Source organism: Tiliqua scincoides, chromosome 1 (genome assembly GCF_035046505.1).
Source record: "Tiliqua scincoides isolate rTilSci1 chromosome 1, rTilSci1.hap2, whole genome shotgun sequence".
NCBI classification, from domain to species: domain Eukaryota; kingdom Metazoa; phylum Chordata; class Lepidosauria; order Squamata; family Scincidae; genus Tiliqua; species Tiliqua scincoides.
In genome coordinates, this window is record NC_089821.1 from 59,939,387 (window position 1) to 59,957,273 (window position 17,887).

Below are 17,887 nucleotides of genomic sequence, written 5' to 3' on the forward strand. Positions count from 1 at the left end.
ACACATGGTCTGAAACACACAGGCACCAACTGTTGTTTATTAATGAAAAAATGCAACTTGGCATTCAGGCTAATCTGCATCTTTTTTACCTTGAACATCCAGCCTGAGGAACAATTCTGGATAACTCAAAAGCTTGTATCCCAAGTTTTGGACAACAGCTGACTCTACCAAAAGATCTCACTTACACTATTTGAGTGAACATACCATTGAAAATGGTGGGATTCTGAAATACATGACAGGGCAAAAACAAAACATCCAAGCTAGAAGCCTGTTATTTAAGAAAAAGTATAAAAATCCCTATGTGTCACTATGTAAGTCAATTCTTAACATTTGTGAGTGTGCAAAGTGTTTCACATGTATTAGCTTGACAGAATCCAGACAACAAACCTGTGAAGTGAGAAACTACTATCCTCATTTTGCAGCTGAGGCAGAGAGGGAAGGGCTTGCCCAAGCATACCTAGTGAGTTCATGGTAGAGGTGAGATCTGAACTGAAGATGTCCCAAATAATAGTTCAGTCTCTCAATGACTACATCAGTTTGACAGTTATCACAGGTTGCTCTGATCAGAAAAAAGTATAAGAATTTTTTTTTACATAGTGGAAAAATTGGGAATATAAATAACTCTTGTACAGGCCTTATAAACTTGTATAATATTTAGTAGTATTTAGGAATTGTAGGGAAGTTAATATATGTTTTTTAAAATCAAGTTGCTTGTATGCCTGAAGATGAAACTGCTGCATGTGTTTATTAAGAAATATGCAGACCCACTTTCACTAATATGCAACAAACTGCATAGCATTTTGGTTGAGCAATTCCATTGTGATGGAATCTTTACAACAAGTTAAATATTGTCCCCATGCTGCAGCTGAAATTGAGAGAGTGTAACTTTGCCTAAGGTATATAGTAAAGCAGCAGTTCCCAAACTGTCCTGGGACAGTTTGGGACAACTGTAAGTCTTTGTAGGGGAGGGGGAAACGCGGCAATGTTGCTCCTGGGATTGCAGCACCACTTCGAAAAAGGGGTTTTAACATATACCTGAAGGTAGCACAGGACCTCTAGCGGATGCAGAGGGGTCCTCTGCAGGCCTCTCCGTGCCTCAGAATGCCTCCAAAATGCTACCACAACCCACTTCTGGTTTCACAATGAAAGCCGAAGTGGGTTGCGATCACATTGTGGAGCCATTCTGAGGCGTGGGGAGGTAGGTGTAAAAACCCTTTTTTGCCCTGACGCAATCCCAGAGCACTGTGGCCGCCACTGCAATGCCGCCACACCCCTTAAGGGGTTAGCAACAGATTTCTGCTGGCTGGGGAAGCCCCAGTTTAGGAAAGACATGAAACGCTATGAAAACATTCAGGGGTAATTTAGAGGTCTCTCTAATATTTTTGGAGATCTGAAATTGACCCCACGCTCAGGTAAACAAGTTGTCAATGATTACTTCAAGTTGAGACATTTGATTTTTGCAAGTGCTTTCATTTGGGCGCATCACATATTACTTGAAAATATGAAACTTTACCCACCTCTTTTGCAGCTCAAACTGAACCATACCTGCAGTTAATCCATTCGGTCTGATTTATCATCCAGAAAGGTCTGCAGTTTTATCTCACCCCCCACAACATAATCAGCACGACAGCTGTCTAGCTAGAGTGCAATTGGCAAAGTACAAATTATTGCTTCTCAGCAGCCTGGTCTTTCTAACTTGAAAGGCACCTGGCTGCTTTCTTTGTTATCATTTAAATGTTATTATTTAAACAACATTGGTATGTTTCTTGCTCTGTACCTTCTGGCAGTCAAGAGATATACTGTCCTTGAACTTGGAGGCTCTAGTTAGCGATTATGGTAATTGCTGAAAGCCATGTTAAGGTGGAGTGGTACGTTCAAGATTCTCTACATAAAAAGTGGCACATGGTGTGCTGTGGGTTGGCCACCCCTGTACTAGAGCATTCCAATATCTCTTACTAGCCCATTCCCATCTTCTAGGCACTGCTTAATTGACAGGTCTCTGGGCTCATGTATGCTTATAAGTCATAGCCACTGACTTAGAAGCCATTCCTCTGAGCAATGGTGAGTTGCAGTTACACGCACTTCGGCTGTGGATGTAGGCATTCTTCTTACAATTGGTGTTCTGTTTCTTTTGTAGATGAGCAATAGCACTGAAAAGTTCTGGAAGCTCTCTAGCACCAAAGGTGCCAGTCACCAGACACCAGTGTTAAGACACTGGTAGCAACTGGATACCAACACTCCTGATGACAGTATTACCTGCTTCCCCATGTCGGAGCATGCTAGACATATTCAATAGGAAGAGTAAACGAGTTATTTCTTCTTTATATCAAGGTTTAAGAAGATAACCAACTACAAGACCACCACCAATATACTAAAATTTGGCATGGAATTCAAATTACTCCCACATACTTCATTACACTAAAATCTTTATATCTTTTCCCTATTTTTCACTGAGACAGAAGAGAAAGCCCAAAAGAGCTGACAAAGAAAACACAGGGAGATTTAATAACTACCAGAGAAGCAAAGAAAACTGAACTCATTTAACCCATTTTTGCCCAGCCCACAGGTCTATGCATTTGGTCCCTGTTGGATATATGCAACATTGGGCAGAAATGGCTTAATCAAACATACCGTATTTTTCGCTCCATAAGACGCACTTCCCCCCCCCAAATGGGGGTGTGTGTGTGCGTCTTATGGAGCAAATACTGGGGGCAAGGTCCGCACCGGGGGCAAGGTCCTCATTTGCACAGGCGCCACAGGGGGTGGGCAGGCGGAGAACAAAGGGGGCAAGGTCCTCATTTGCACAGGCGCCACAGGGGGAGGGCAGGCTTACTTTAAAAGTAAGTTTTCCTCCTCTAAAAACTAGGTGCGTCTTATGGTCAGGTGCGTCTTATGGAGCGAAAAATACAGTATTTTACAACAATATATAGAGAAGTGGGGTTGACCTTTAACATAGCTCCTACTTTTACTTATTTTTTTAAGCTTGTTACCTGTTTTGACTTACTGCAAACACAGTCCAACCAAGACTTTGCAGCAGCACCTGCAAGTGCCCAAGACTTAGATTTATTCTCCCCCCCAACTATGCATGGGTTTACCCCACCTCTGCACCCCTCCCCATTATCCCTGATAATCAGCCACCAACACAATGCTGGCAGGACTACTTGCAACACATGGGGCCAGTCAGGTATGACCCAGTTACATTCACAACACACCAGCTAAAGACCAGTATTTTAAATGAGCCTTTCCAGCTTAAGAAATATAAAGGTAATAATATTTGAATAAGATTTAGTGCAGTTGAAGTTACAGCTACTTTGAATGATTTGGAAACTACATCTTTGTGTCAGAATGGACAAGACCACTACCATAGCATGGTGCACACACTGGTATCTGGACATTGGCAACCAAGACTTGCACCTATAGCTACCTCAGACTTGCACCTATTGCACCTCAGCTACCCTATACTTAGCTGAGATCTTGAGTCAATCTTTTCACCCATGAGCTTCTATAACACTGCTCAGTGCATATGTAGGATGCCAAACAGCAGGGGTTCTCAAACCAGGGTGTCACAACACTCTAGCCTGCAGGCCCTGGACTCTGCCCCCTTAAGGGGCAGGGGAGGCAGTGACACAATCCCAGGATCATGTCACTAACAGGAGTGCAGGGACTGGCATGCACTTACCAGTCCCTGCTGCAGCCTCCTGGTGGTGCAGGGAGCCCTGCGTGACCCTCCACAGGGTCACAGAGCAATCATGCTCCACTTCCAGTTTGGAACCGTGTTGCTGCCTTCCCCCCACTGTCTTCCCCATTCCCCTGCAAGGACTTACCGCGGTCCTCAAACTCCCTGCGAGTTTGTGAACCGCTGCCAAATAGGATAGCTCTCTTCTCACAAACACACTTCTGTATATTCCAAATGTTGCCATTAACACAGTATGACCGACAACTGTCAGTCAGGAAGACTTACTGTATATTCTTGTGTATAAGTCAGAAAAATTATGCCTTAAAATTGGCCCTGAAAACATGGGTCGATTTATGCATGAGTCAATGTGGTGGGTGAAGCTTCCAAGAGCAGCTGCCTGGTGAATGGGCTGAGAAGCAGGAGGCAGGGGGTGGGGGGGAAAAGGAGCAATTTTACTTACCAGTAATTGTTCTGAAGCAGCAACAGAAAGCAAACAAACAAAAAAAAAAGATGGCCATTTTAGCTTCTTCTCCAAACAGGAAGAGAAGGCACTTATGGGAACTGTAGACTATACGAGGACTGCTGCTATGGAAGTGCAGCACTGTACTCCTCACAAAGCCTACAACTCCTATAAGCACCTTAATTTCCCTTCCTATTTGGAGAAGGCAAAATAGCTCCTCTTTTTTCCTTTTGGCCCTAACTCAAAACAATTCCTGGTAAGTCATTTTCAAAGAGTTTCATACACCCCCTCAGTTTTACTCTGAATTCTCCAAGAGTCATAGAAAATTCCATGATTCTTGGTGGAAGCCTGCCTTCGACTTATCTTTGAGATGATCTGTGCTCAGGTGCCTGCAGTTACTGTGTAAGTTAGAGAGCCGAGACTTACTAATGCAACATGGGATACTACAGCACTCAAACTCTGCAGAGGGCACAAAATATATTTTTCAGCAACTGGCAATCTAAGAGAAACTCACATATTAGCCACATTTATTTGAGCAACATAATCAGTTACCAAGGGTAATCCCAAATGTTTGGGTTTGAGGAAGGAAAGATAGATTTAGAAAAGTCCCAGGTTGTACAACAAAACAAGTCATAATCCTGCAAGAGAAGCACAACTTTAAGAGACAGCTCAATAGAGCCTGGGACAGAAAGAGCGGCATTCCTAAGATTCCAGCAGGCACAAGATTTCCAACTAACTGCAGTCTAATGCTTTCATCCCTGCCCTCTTGGCCAGACAAAGCTGTTGGCATCACACAACCCTTGCCCATATCTCACAGGAGAGCCACACATTTTTCATTCACTTGGGACAAAGTATTTGCCAGATAACAAGAAGGAATTTATATACTACCAATAAACCTTTCAACACTTGCTTACCCCCAAAGAGAGTATTACAGTTTGCAGTTGATGTCTTCAGAACTCATTTTCCTTTTATACAAAGAGAATAATTTTATCATGTATTTTATGGAGAGCATTACAGTACTCCCAGGATTTTAAAAGAGAGCAAATTAACATGTCTAAATTTGAGCAGAATGTACTATATGCTGTTTCTCTTCTGTCATAATCATAGATAATATCCTGATGCGATTCAATCATGCTTTTTCCTGTGATGATAAGCCTGCATGAGTTAAGAACGTGATGATTCTTATACAATATCAGCTTTACAGTGAAGCCTAGTAGACAAAGATTGATAGTACAGGCGTCTTCCCCCATTATCTGCAGATCCACTATCCAGGGTTTCAATTATCTGTGGTTCAAAAAATGCCTCCAATCAAGCCCATTACTTAACTGCTGGTGCTTACAGCCTTCCCAAATTTTGCTGGATCTTTGACTACAAAATGGAAGCAGGAAACACTTGCAGGTACTCACAGGAAGCACAGCAGAGAACTGAAAAAGAACGCGGCACTTATTTCAGGCTGTGTTCTTTTTTCGGATAGGAAATAGGAGGAAGTGACATTTCTAGCATGCCTCACAAGTATGCTTCTTGTGTGGTTTATTTTTAAAAAATGTCAAAATGGCATCCAGTCATACAGGAGCCATTGTCAAATGCAGGGTGACCACCATGTTCCTACCAGTAGAAAAAAAACACAAGGGAGGTGGCCACCTTTTCTAGTTTCAAGCTCACAATTTAAATTGCCAGTGCGGCAAGCACACTAGAATGTGAAAAAATGTGACCTGAGCATGCTGGAAGGAGAAAAATAAAGAACAGTTCTCTAGAGCAAGAAGTTGAAAAACGAACATAATCCTAGAGTTCAAAGAGCTTCGCGTCACATTCTTTTCAGTGCCTTGCTTCCTGGAGTGTTTTCTGTTTCCATTCTGAAGTCAAAGAGCCAGTAAGACCCAGCAGATAAGAATTTCTGCAATGAGGGCATTGTGGAACCTTTGTGTAAGGTTACCTTTCATCTGCTGTTTCCGTAGCCTCAAGGGAGAGGATGTATCACTTGCAGATATGGAGGGGTTGCCTGTATATACACCTGCTAACTGGGAAAGGGCGCAATCGTAACCCCTTATGTCAGCGCTTTCCAGCCATTTTGCAGCCATTTTTGCAGCCAATGGGACGTGTGCTGCATCCTGCAGTTGGGTGTCACTCACGGAGGTCTCCTCAAAGTAAGGGAATGCTTGTTCCCTTACTTCAGAGCTGCATTGCTCTTATGTCAGTGCTGGAAAGTGCTGGTGTTCCTTTGCATCTTTTTAGATTGCGAAACCTTTTGGGATACGGAGCCATTAGTTAATTGATTTTTCTCTGTAAATTGCTTTGTGAACTTTTTTGTTGAAAGAATATAAATACTGTTATTACATGATGATGATGATGATTGCAAATGTAGTACCAATACAGATTCTGCTATACAACAAGGCTGGCCCTAGTAAAATCTTCGTCAATAAATTGATCGGGGCTCAAAAGGACTATTAAGACTATAATACCAAAATGTTTCAAAGAAAATAGAGTCCGCTCACAACATCATGTAATGTGGTAGGCAAACAGAAGGAGGAACTGCCAAACAGAATTGCACACTGCAGGCAATATCTAGTGCAATATCCATCTGAAGGCCTTATTGGTGATGGCACTATGCTTGTGGAACTCCCTACCCAGTGAGGACCGGCTGGCTGGGCTGCCCATTTTAAAGTGGGTATTGAACACTTTGTCTGGTTTGGCCTAGTCCTTAAATCTTGTACCTTTCAGATCATTTCTCCACTAAGCTTGATTACTGGTTGTTTACTGTTGATGTTCTAATTGGATATTACTGATTTATATGAATTGTAAGTTGTCTTAATGGCCCTTTAAATGGAATCGAAAGCAGTCTAAAAATGTTTTAATAATAGAAATAAAACAGCAATCTGGATCAATTTTCCATAATGCCATAATGGATTACAATAGCCTGTTAAGAAATTCACACATCTTTCTCCCAGTGCTTTTGAGCTGTACCAATTAGGAACTATATGCACTTCATTTCTGTGCTTTGCATAGCATCCACCTGTTGCTAAAACACCACTAGTAGTTAGATGATATGGCAACATCCTAGTCCTTTTATCTTGATGCACTCTGAAATATCCTACTATCTGAAAGTGGCAATCAACAAATGGCACCCTTAAATCAACACAATTCTGAGTAAAGGTTTAAACAAGTTCTATGCAGTTGGTACACAAGTTTGCATTCAAGTCTTGCCTCTGTCACAGCATTGTTATGAGGCAAATTGAGAATACATGAAAAATTACTCAGCAGCATTTAACAGCTTTCTGCTACATAAGACTCAAATGTCTTGCTTGCTCTAGTTTAGCAGAAGACTATAGCAACCCAGGAAGTGCCTCTATAGAATGCATTGCAAAAGAACTTCAGTTTCAATTGTTAGACCAGTGTTTCTCAAACTGTGTTGGGACCCACTAGGTGGGTCACGAGCCAATTTCATGTGGGTCCCCATTCATTTCAATGTGTATTTTATATTTAGTGCATTAGACTTTGTGCAACCATGGTATGTGACTGCATTTGGGGAAATGTTATCAATCTGTACTTTAACAGGCTACTTACATACACACATTTTCTTGGTTATCGAGCTCAGGGGTGCCCAAACCCCGGCCCTGGGGCCACTTGCGGCCCTCGAGGCCTCTCAATGCAGCACTCAGGGAGCCCCCAGTCTCCAATGAGCCTCTGGCCCTCTGGAGGTTTGTTGGAGCCCACACTGGCCTGACGCAACTGCTCTCAGCTTCAGGGAGACAGTTTGACCTCTCGCGTGAGCTGTGGGATAAGGGCTCCCTCCACTGCTTGTTGTTTCACGTCTGTGATGGAAAGGCCAGCCTTGCTTTGTGCAAGGCCTTGAGCTATTCCAAGACCTTCATTCATTCATATAAGTTCATCTTTAATATATTCATTTATGTAAACTTATGTAAATTTATTCAAATTTTAAATGCAAATTAATTCTTTTTTTCCCCCGGCCCCCTGACACAGTGTCTGAGAGACGATGTGGCCCTCCTGCCAAAAACTTTGGACACCCCTGATCAAGCTGTTACTATAAACAACAAGAATCAGTAACTCATAGCTTCTTCTTCACTTTGACCTTTAACTGTCGGGGTATGGGAGAAATTTCATGGTGGTAGCAAGGAACAGGCTTAAGATTTCAGAGTTACTGTACTTTTAAATGCTGTCTGCCTTAACCAAGTCAAAAATCCAAATGAAGTCATTTGTCCCAAGGCAAATTCTAACACGTGTTTATTCTTTTTCGCAATGATAATTAAAACCTGTGGAACAAGACACTACTTCAGACAAGAATACAGTGATCTCATCCTATTTATTTTCAATGGAAATTTAATTCACAGGCTGCCTGTGCAGAAGCATTTTTGTTGAAAAGCAGGACACAATATGTGTAATAAGAATAATGTTACTGCTAACTATCATGGAGGTGTCCTTACTTTTGGAAGGTTTGTACATGACAAGCGGTAGTTTCATGTTAAATGAGATTTAATTGTTATTGGATGATCCAGTCATTATACTAAACATCTCAAGGGAAAAAAATCTTTTTAAAAACAGGCTTGTTCCAGTCAAGCATGTTTAATCTATGGTTGCCATATTCCAGTTCTCCAAATCTGAGCAGCCCAATTTGCATAACATGCAATTTTCCTAATTCCTATAACAGTATTATACATTTTCCCTCATAATTACGCAAATCACACCTATTAAACAATATTGCATTTTCCAGTTGCTGTGCATCTCTTCCAGGCAATGGTCTGTAATGCCATCACAGCCTTAATAGCAGCCTGCTTCTACTCCTCCACCAACCCCCTCGTCTGCAGTATCTGAATAAGTTATCTACTGGTGGGGGGGGGGAACAAAGTCTTCCTCAAACAAAGAATATGGTCTTTGAGGTCACTTTTGTCATCAGGACTAGCTAGAAAGCAGCAACTAGGAAGGAAAAATAATAGAAAGTAATTTTTTGATATTGCTATACTTCAGAAGTCTGGCAGGAAGTTATTGCTGTTGCACAAAACAGAAGCTGCAGGAGCAGCTGCAATGGGCCACGAGAGGAGATAAGGGAAGTGGGGTCCAGGTGAGGTGGGCTTCAGTCAGACTTGGATGCGTTAAACAGTAACTGCCTTGCTCAGTGCAGTAAGAAAAATTATATGATCTGTAACACTGTCTTTCTTGAAATGTGCCATTTGCCCTTTCCTATTCTTCCAAGGTAGCCAACTATATAAGCTTTATATTAAACAAGTATAATATCCATCACAGAGCACTTGAGGAGACTAACACTTGCATTGTCTCACTTGCATTATTCTAGAACAATGAACTTTCAGGATAAAACCAATTACTCTTAATCCCCGAGGTTTATCACTAAACCGACTTTCCATAAATATCAGTAACTATTAGGAAGACTGAGACAACTAAAAGTCCAGCACAAAAGTTGATGAAACATAGGAGACTACTTGGAATGAAACAGCTCACAGAGAGTAGAATTCACATCTTTTTTGAACTTGTCATAAAATGTGATACATGGAAATAAAAGAAATATTTTTTAAACAATTAAGTTCTCTCAGTAATGTTGGCTGCTGCCTCTATATAGGAACAAAGCTAAGTCCTGGAGCCAGGATAGGCTCACGAAGTTGGGTGGAGCAGATTTTTTTTTTAAATTGAAAAGCAGAATATTCTTAATAAAATATACATACCCTTTTCACAAAAGGAAAGATTAATCTACCCCAAGATCACATCACTTTGCCCACCAATACAATGCCCCCTACCAGCTCCTGTGGCTGATACTGTAAATCTCTACCTATGCCAACGCATGCAAAGGGAAACTATCAAAACTCTTCTCCCCACACAAGAGTCCACTTTCACACAGAGGCATGCTAAAATTAAATGTGATTAAACTGGCAGACAGGGAAGACGAACTTGCACATTATATCCTGTGTGCGGATCCCCCAGCATAGAACAAGGGCTTTTCAGTGGCAACTACAGGAGAGCAAGTACAGTTGAACAGGTCTATTAGCATTTCCATCATGTCCAGATTGTTTCAGCCCATTAACCCTCAGCAACTCAACCACAGCCTATAAACTGGTTCAAGACAGAGGCAGCTGCCTGTGAATGCTTAGATAATGAAATATGTGTGTCATTCATATACTGACAATGCTATTCAAAAGGTCCAGGCAAGCTCACCCAGCAACCACGTACAATTGTCAAAGAATATGACTGACAGGTCCTTATGGAATACCATAGGATGGTTCTTACACTGGGTTTACATTTTGATCAGGAAGAGGAAATACTGGAACATGACGGTCAAGAGAGGAAAACCGGTTAACAAATTTCAGAAGGCTGGTCAAGTTGAAGTGAATACTGTTATGTTCTGATGGGAAGGGGCTGCTTTCTTGCTCAGCTGAACCCTTGGACTCTATATTTAAACAAACAAACAAAAACCAGCAGTCTCCTTAGCTGTCAGTTTAAAGGCCTATAATTGACATTTAACACCTCATAAGTTATTTACATGAATGATCCAAATTTAGATACATGCCATGGGGCTGGTGAAGACGTAACATTTCCTGTTCCTTAATCATGATTAAGGGGTCAGAAACAGGCCACATGATCACATTGTATGTATTTACAGTATAACATTCAAGTTTACCCTCATAAAGGTTAACTTTATAACTACCTGTTACAGTAGCTACCATAATGGTCTTAAGCATTAAGACTATTGTATCTTTGCACAAGGAGAGGACAGTTAAAATATATCAATAAACTCATGGTTTAGATATGCGTTTTATCGGTATAACCATAACCCCTATCTTCAACAATTTCTTATGGCACACAGTTTTGCAAGCAATTTTCAGATGATATACACAAGAAATCAATTAAAAACTTTCTTATCTCACCATTCCTCAAGGTAACTTTTTATTCTTATAGTACAGAAAATAAGAAACCTATACCTATGATTTATTCAGCACTAACTTTTCAATACTGTGTACATCTCACCAACTCAACTAATCAATCTAACCTGATTTCCATGTCTTTTATGTCACTGCCTATTCCTCTGCTATTCTCAGGCGTTAGAGGCCAGAACCCTTACTATAATACCAGTGGGGTACTACTGTTTTGGCTTCAGGCTGACAATCAGCCTGAAGAAAACACAGGTCATGGTTCAGGATGTGGATTCACCTCCCTGCATTACAATCTCTGCGCATGAACTGGAGGTTGTCCATGACTTTGTGTACCTTGGCTCAACGATCTCCGACACTCTTTCTCTCGATACCGAGCTAAACAAGCGCATTGGTAAAGCAGCTACCACGTTTTCCAGACTCACAAAGAGAGTCTGGTCCAACAAGAAGCTGACAGAATATACCAAGATTCAGGTCTACAGAGCTTGCATCCTGAGTACACTTCTGTACTGCAGCGAGTCATGGACTCTTCACTCACAACAGGAAAGGAAACTGAGCGCTTTCCACATGCGCTGCCTCCGACACATCCTCGGCATCACCTGGCAGGACAAAGTTCCAAACAATACAGTCCTGGAACGTGCTGGAATCCCTAGCATGTATGCACTGCTGAAACAGAGACGCCTGCGTTGGCTCGGTCATGTCGTGAGAATGGATGATGGCCAGATCCCAAAGGATCTCCTCTATGGAGAACTCGTGCAAGGAAAGCGCCCTACAGGTAGACCACAGCTGCGATACAAGGACATCTGCAAGAGGGATCTGAAGGCCTTAGGGATGGACCTCAACAAGTGGGAAACCCTGGCCTCTGAGCGGCCCGCTTGGAGGCAGGCTGTGCAGCATGGCCTTTCCCAGTTTGAAGAGACACTTTGCCAACAGTCTGAGGCAAAGAGGCAAAGAAGGAAGGCCCATAGCCAGGGAGACAGACCAGGGACAGACTGCACTTGCTCCCGGTGTGGAAGGGATTGTCACTCCCGGATTGGCCTTTTCAGCCACACTAGACGCTGTGCCAGAACCACCTTTCAGAGCGCGATACCATAGTCTTTCGAGACTGAAGGTTGCCAATACTACTGTTTTACAGCAAAATCAAAATTCATCCCAAAATCATTTGCAGCAGAGCTATCCAGTAACAATGCAAGTGGCACACACAGTATTCTGAAATGTATTTCACTGCTTTACCCATCTGGCAACTGACACTTCTTTATTTTCAAAGTGCCAATTGAGGACTTGCATAATTTTTTTCTGCTCCTTGAGCTCTTTAAAACAAATGGCTACTTCATGTTGAGTGGAGGCTTTTGCCGACTGAACCCTCCATAGCAACAGTCAGACTTCCTTCTTCTGGGTGATTATAATTAGAACTCTGCAAAGTGTATTCGTAATTCAAACTAATCCAAGATGTCCATTACCTTGCCTTTGTCAACAAAAGAGCCACTTGCCTAAGGTCACAACCCAAGACAGTGACAGGCCTGAGAACAGAACCCAGAGGGTTCCAGCCCTCAGTCACAAGCTCCAACAATGCAAGCTAATACAGGAAGTCATCAGGGAACAGGGTTGAGCACAGGACAAGCCCTAAGGGAGTTGTCAGATTTGCATAACAGGAATAGCAATGCAGTTCAGGGATACACAGGTACAGTGCTCTCCCAACAGAGGTAACCTTCATGTACGAAAAGGCTCCTTCATGATCACTGCTGTTGCTCAAGTGTTCATTTTACCCAAACAACTGGACAGAAAGCAGATGCATCAGGAACAGCGCAGAAAAAGGAGCTGCTGTCACTGAAAACTCACAATTATTACAGCATTAGCCAAGCACCAAACTACATCCCTTTTACTGACTACCACATTTTAAAAGCAAGGCAAGTGAAAAGTTCACCACTGGTTGCAAAGCGATCTGTTAGTGCAGGCAAGTGTATAAAGTTACATAATAAGAAGCCTGTTTGCTTCATCCCTTTAACTTTAGAGAGCAGTGGGAAGGCTGAAATCCTGTTGCCAGACTGAGTGTAAATACAACATGTGCAATGACAACAATGTACCTATGCCTACTCATTGTCACCTCCTACCAATCATTTTTACATATACAGAAAGAAGCCTTTTGCTACTTACTAAGATGGCAAGCAAGGGCATACAAGCAAGAGACGTTCTCTTTGTACAACCCAACTGGTGTTTTCTAAGGGGAGATGGAAAGAAAATCTTCCCACTCAGTCCCAAATAATATGATTGTATTTCCTGTTGTATTTCCCCTGTTGTATTTCCAAGCAAGTACAATGAAAATTGCAGCTTTACAGCCTAAACCTCTGCAAGTTTCCTGCTTCTAATGAGTCTCAACTGTTTTAAAATACATTATCATTATAAGTTGTGGATATATGCTCTGAGCCTTCGGGGATAGGATGGGTCAAATATCCACATAAAACAGCTGAAGAAAGAGGCTTCATGTTTATAAGCCAAGAAACTCATATTAATACTTGAGTCTCCTATGACTGTGCCATTTGCAAATGCAGGAAAGGTGGGTGGGTGTTGCTTGAGGTTAAAAGCTCCATTTACCACTCCATACTTCAATTTCAATACCATAGTGAAATGTTTTCTGAGACTGCTTTTCCTTTTTCCAGAGCTTTTAACTCTGGACACCTCACCCCACTCACTTCCAGAAGATGGGGGAGATCTCCAGAAAATCTGATTTTACTGCAGCCGGAGCCCCCTCTGAAAACACAGTACACACTATACAAGAGACAGAACAGGCTGCCATCCTAGCCACACTTTCCTGGGAGTAAGCCCCATTGGCTATAGTGGGGCTTACTTCTGAGTAGACAGGCATAGGAATGGGCTCTCAGGCTGTCATCCTATCCACACTTTCCTGGGAGTAAGCCCCATTGGCTATAGTGGGGCTTACTTCTGAGTAGACAGGCATAGGATTGGGCTTTCAGGTTGCCATCCTATTCACTTCCCTGGGGGTAAGCCACATTGACTATAATGGGACTTACTTCTGAGTAGACAGGCAAAGGCTTGGGCTCGGAGTCCTCAAATAACCACCAGGCTGTGCCACTCACAGGGGACAAAGGCAGCCACACAAGCAGGTAGAACAGGCTGAGTCGAACTTACCAGTGAGTGGATTTCCCCAAGGTAGGGAAAAGAGGGAGACGCAGGTTGCCAAGTGGCCCCACCCTCCACCTTGCAGGGAGGACCCAAAAAGTGCTGGTCTGCCAGAAGAGGCGACTCTCAGCTGGTGGAGCAGGGAGCCCGCCCCGGGCCTGGATGGCAGGCGGCCAGCTGGGGCTCTGAGTGAGCCTGGCACCAAAGAGATGGAGCCCCCGCGAGCCCGACAGGTGGCTCCCAAAGGAGGAGGAGAAGGCAACCTGCAGCCGGGGCGAGGGGGGGCTGATCGCGCCCGGAGAATGCAGGCAAGGAAGGACTGCAGGCACCGAGGGCGAGTCAGCAAAGGGCAGGCGGAAGGCGAGGGAGGCAGCCCGGGGAGCACCTGGCTGCAAGTCGCGGGGGGGGGGGGAGAAGCGACCTCGGAGTGCGCCGCGCAGCGCTTACCTGGCCGGGCTCCACTCCTGTAAGCCGGGACAGAAACAGCCAGCAAATCCTCTTTGCAGAGCGCAGCCAGCCCAGCGCAGCCCGGCCGCTCCCAGCAGCAGCAGCAGCAGGGCTCTGTCCGCTCTCCGCGCTCCCGGACTGCACAAGGTCACCACGGGCTCCCTTCCAGCGGCACGCTTGCCCCTGCGCCCAGCGCTTGGCGTCTGTCCGGCTCCCGGCGGCAGCAAGTTGCTGGCGCTCCGCCTCTTCGAACGAAGCAGCTCCCCAGAGCCAGGCAGCGAGCGCCGCCCCGACTCCGCGCCTCGCAGGAATGCGAAGCGCCTCTCGGCAGCCTGGCTCGGCACCCCGGCCCGGAGCGCACGGCTCTCGCGCTCCTACTGGTCCGCGCGGCCAGGCTCCGCCCCCTCTGCCAGGTAGGGGCAGACCCGCAGCAGAGGCTGGGGAGGGCGGGAGCCGCCAGGCAGGCACTGCTCGCTCCTGCCTGCCCTTCCCACGTTGAGGCAGAACGTGGTGCCCATCTGGAGCAAAAGGCGGGCTTGGGCGCCCTTCCCACTCTATAGGGCATCCACTCAGGACCTGCCTCAGGTCCATCACTGCAGGGATGTGCGGTGGGTGGGGAGGCAGGTGAGGCAGAGCCTCCCCACCCGAGTCCTTCAGAAAGCGCCACCGCCCTGTGAGGCGCCCAAGCACTCACAACCCACGGGCTCTGTGCGTGGGTTGTGGGTGCTTGGGCACCTCACACGGTGGGGAGGCTCTGCCTCACCTGCCTCCCCACCCACCCGTGTCCCTGTTTAGTTTATCAACAGCATTGCCAGCTTCCCTGGTTCCTCTTTCTCAGCCCCCTTTTTTTGGACCCATCAGGTTGCACCTACTTCTGAGTAGAAAGGCATGGAATTGTGCTGTCACATCATTTTCATTCATGAACAAGCAAGCTGAATAGCTGTCTTTACAGTGTAACACTATTCACATCTACCCAACGTCCCGTCCCTTCCATTCAGTTCAATAAAGCTTTCTCTCAAGTAAGTGCATTTAAGATTGCAGCCTTAGGACTCTATCCTATCCAGCTTTCCAGTGCTGATGCAGCCATAATGCAGCCCCCAAATAAGAGAACAAATTACCTTGAGGATGCCTCTGTGACTGCCCACCACCACTACAGGATGCTGTGCACACCCCACTTGTCATGGCTGCATCAGTGCTGGAAAGTTGGACAGGATTGGACCCTAAGGGCACAATCCTAACCAACTTTCCAGCACTGACATCGCTGTGCCAATGTGGTGTGCACTCCATCCTGCAGTGGGGAGGCAGTAAAGGGGGCCTCCTCAAGATAAGGGCATGTTTGTTTCCTTACCTTGGGACTGCATTGCAGCTAGATCAGTGCTGGAAAGTTGGTTAGGATTGCACCCTAATAGCCCAATCCTATCCACACTTTCCTGGGAGTAAGCCCCATTGATTCTAATGGGACTTATTTCTGAGTAGACATGCATAGGCTGTATGGGCTGTAACTCTGTAACAAACTAACAAGATGTTGCTGCCAGTTCCTCTGCTATTTCCAACACATTTGCAGGTAATCAGCATGCTGACATGTGAACCGCTTGCAAGCCAGATGCCTGGTATGTCAGTGTGGTGATCTCAGCCAATCCAGATGTACTTACTCGAAGGGTCTGAAGAACAGGGACAACAACCATTGTGTAAAAACCACTGACAGGAGCAACAAATGTTCAGAAGAATACAACTTCCCTCTACTAGGTGCTACCTGTTTTGCATCCAGATTTGTGAAATATTCAGAAACCGATGTCTGGAAGTGCCCTTAGAGACTAACAGCATTAGCCTATGCATGTCTACTCAGCAGTAAGTCTCATTTTGCTCAGCAAGGCTTACACCCAGGAAAGTGTGCATAGTTTCGAAGCCTCAGTCTTTATTGTGAGGTTAGCATTAGTGGCATGATCCTGTTGATCAGATGCCTCTTTCAACATTAGCATTCAAGAAAATTCTGTCTCATTGTCCCTGTTTTTTTAAAGAGATGGTTCCTCACACTGATCCACTGATGAAAGATGGCATTGCCACTAAGGCTCCTTTTTAGTGCTTTTTAAAGAAGGGGTGATTATTGGTTATCCTTAAGAGTTAATGGACTTGACAGTGGTTTAATTCATGTGGTATATGTATGCCTGAGTACTCTGTGATGGTTGCAGTTTTACATAATCTCCCATTGTTTTTAGAGGGCTGGTGTAGTGATGGCAGCAGCACCCCAAGTCACTTATATGCTGAGTGTCCAAATAAAACTAGAACATTAGGTGCCCAGTTCTATCCAACTTTCCAACACTGATGCAGTCACAATGCAGACCCACACTAAGGGAACAAATGTTCCTCTACCTTGAGGAGGCCTCTGTGACTGCCCCCCACCGCAGGATGCAGAACACACCCCACTGGCACAGCTACATCTGCACTGGAATTTTGGAGAGGCTTGGGCCCTAAGCTTTCACTAGACTTGGGCTGCAATCCTATCCACACTTACCTGGGAGTAAGCTCCACTGAGTATATTGGGGCTTACTTCTGAGTAGACATGCATAGGATTGGGCAGTTGGTCTAAACATACTTGTAGAGGAATTGATGAAAAAGCACTCAAAACACATGTATCTATAGCTCTTGAACAGGCAGAACATCTTATTACATATTTGACCAAACAATGTCTAGGAAGTTTATTAAACAAATGTGGACAGACAACAATGTCTCCATTACCTGCAGGTTACAAGGGTGACTATTCTTTTCTAGCTGTTTCTCTACCTTTTACTTAAAAATCAACTTGGGCCCAAATCCTAACCAACTTTCCAGCCAACTTTCCAGCTCTGACATAGCTAGGCCAATGGGGTACATGCTGCATCTTGCAGTTGGGAGGGCAATCACAGAGGCCTCCTCAAGGTAAGGGAATGTTTGTTCCCTTACCTTGGAGCTACATTACCCTTACCTCAATGCTGGAAAGTTGGTTAGGATTTCACTGTTAGAGAAAAGAGACACAAAAACCAGTCATAAGATAACTGTTGTAAATGCTTCCACTTGCTCATCTTACTCAGTTCCACAACCCTACACAAAGTTAGTGGTAACAGAACTGCAATCTAAACACTCCTGTTTAGACATTCTGCATACATCAGTGGGACTTTATTTCCAAGAACATGCATTTTTAATTGGGAATATGAGATGTTAATATTCCAGTTTCCGCCTTGTCTCCATCTGAAATACTTTTTTCTTTTCTCCAAGTAAAGTCATGGCAAGTCATCATGC

General features: G+C 44.3%; 1 protein-coding gene across 6 annotated transcripts in view; it reads right to left on the reverse strand.

The window, feature by feature from the left end:
- The window catches only part of RASSF7 (Ras association domain family member 7), a 126,745-nt gene that overhangs the window by 48,577 nt on the left and 60,281 nt on the right, over positions 1–17,887 (reverse strand). Inside the window, exon 1 of one of the 6 annotated variants that reach the window (XM_066610917.1) lies at positions 14,612–14,715. The exons of the other annotated variants lie outside the window; for them this stretch is intronic. The gene's annotated coding sequence lies outside the window, so the exon portion shown is untranslated. Of the gene's footprint in view, positions 1–14,611; positions 14,716–17,887 lie in introns of those variants that run through there. 6 annotated transcript variants of the gene reach the window in all.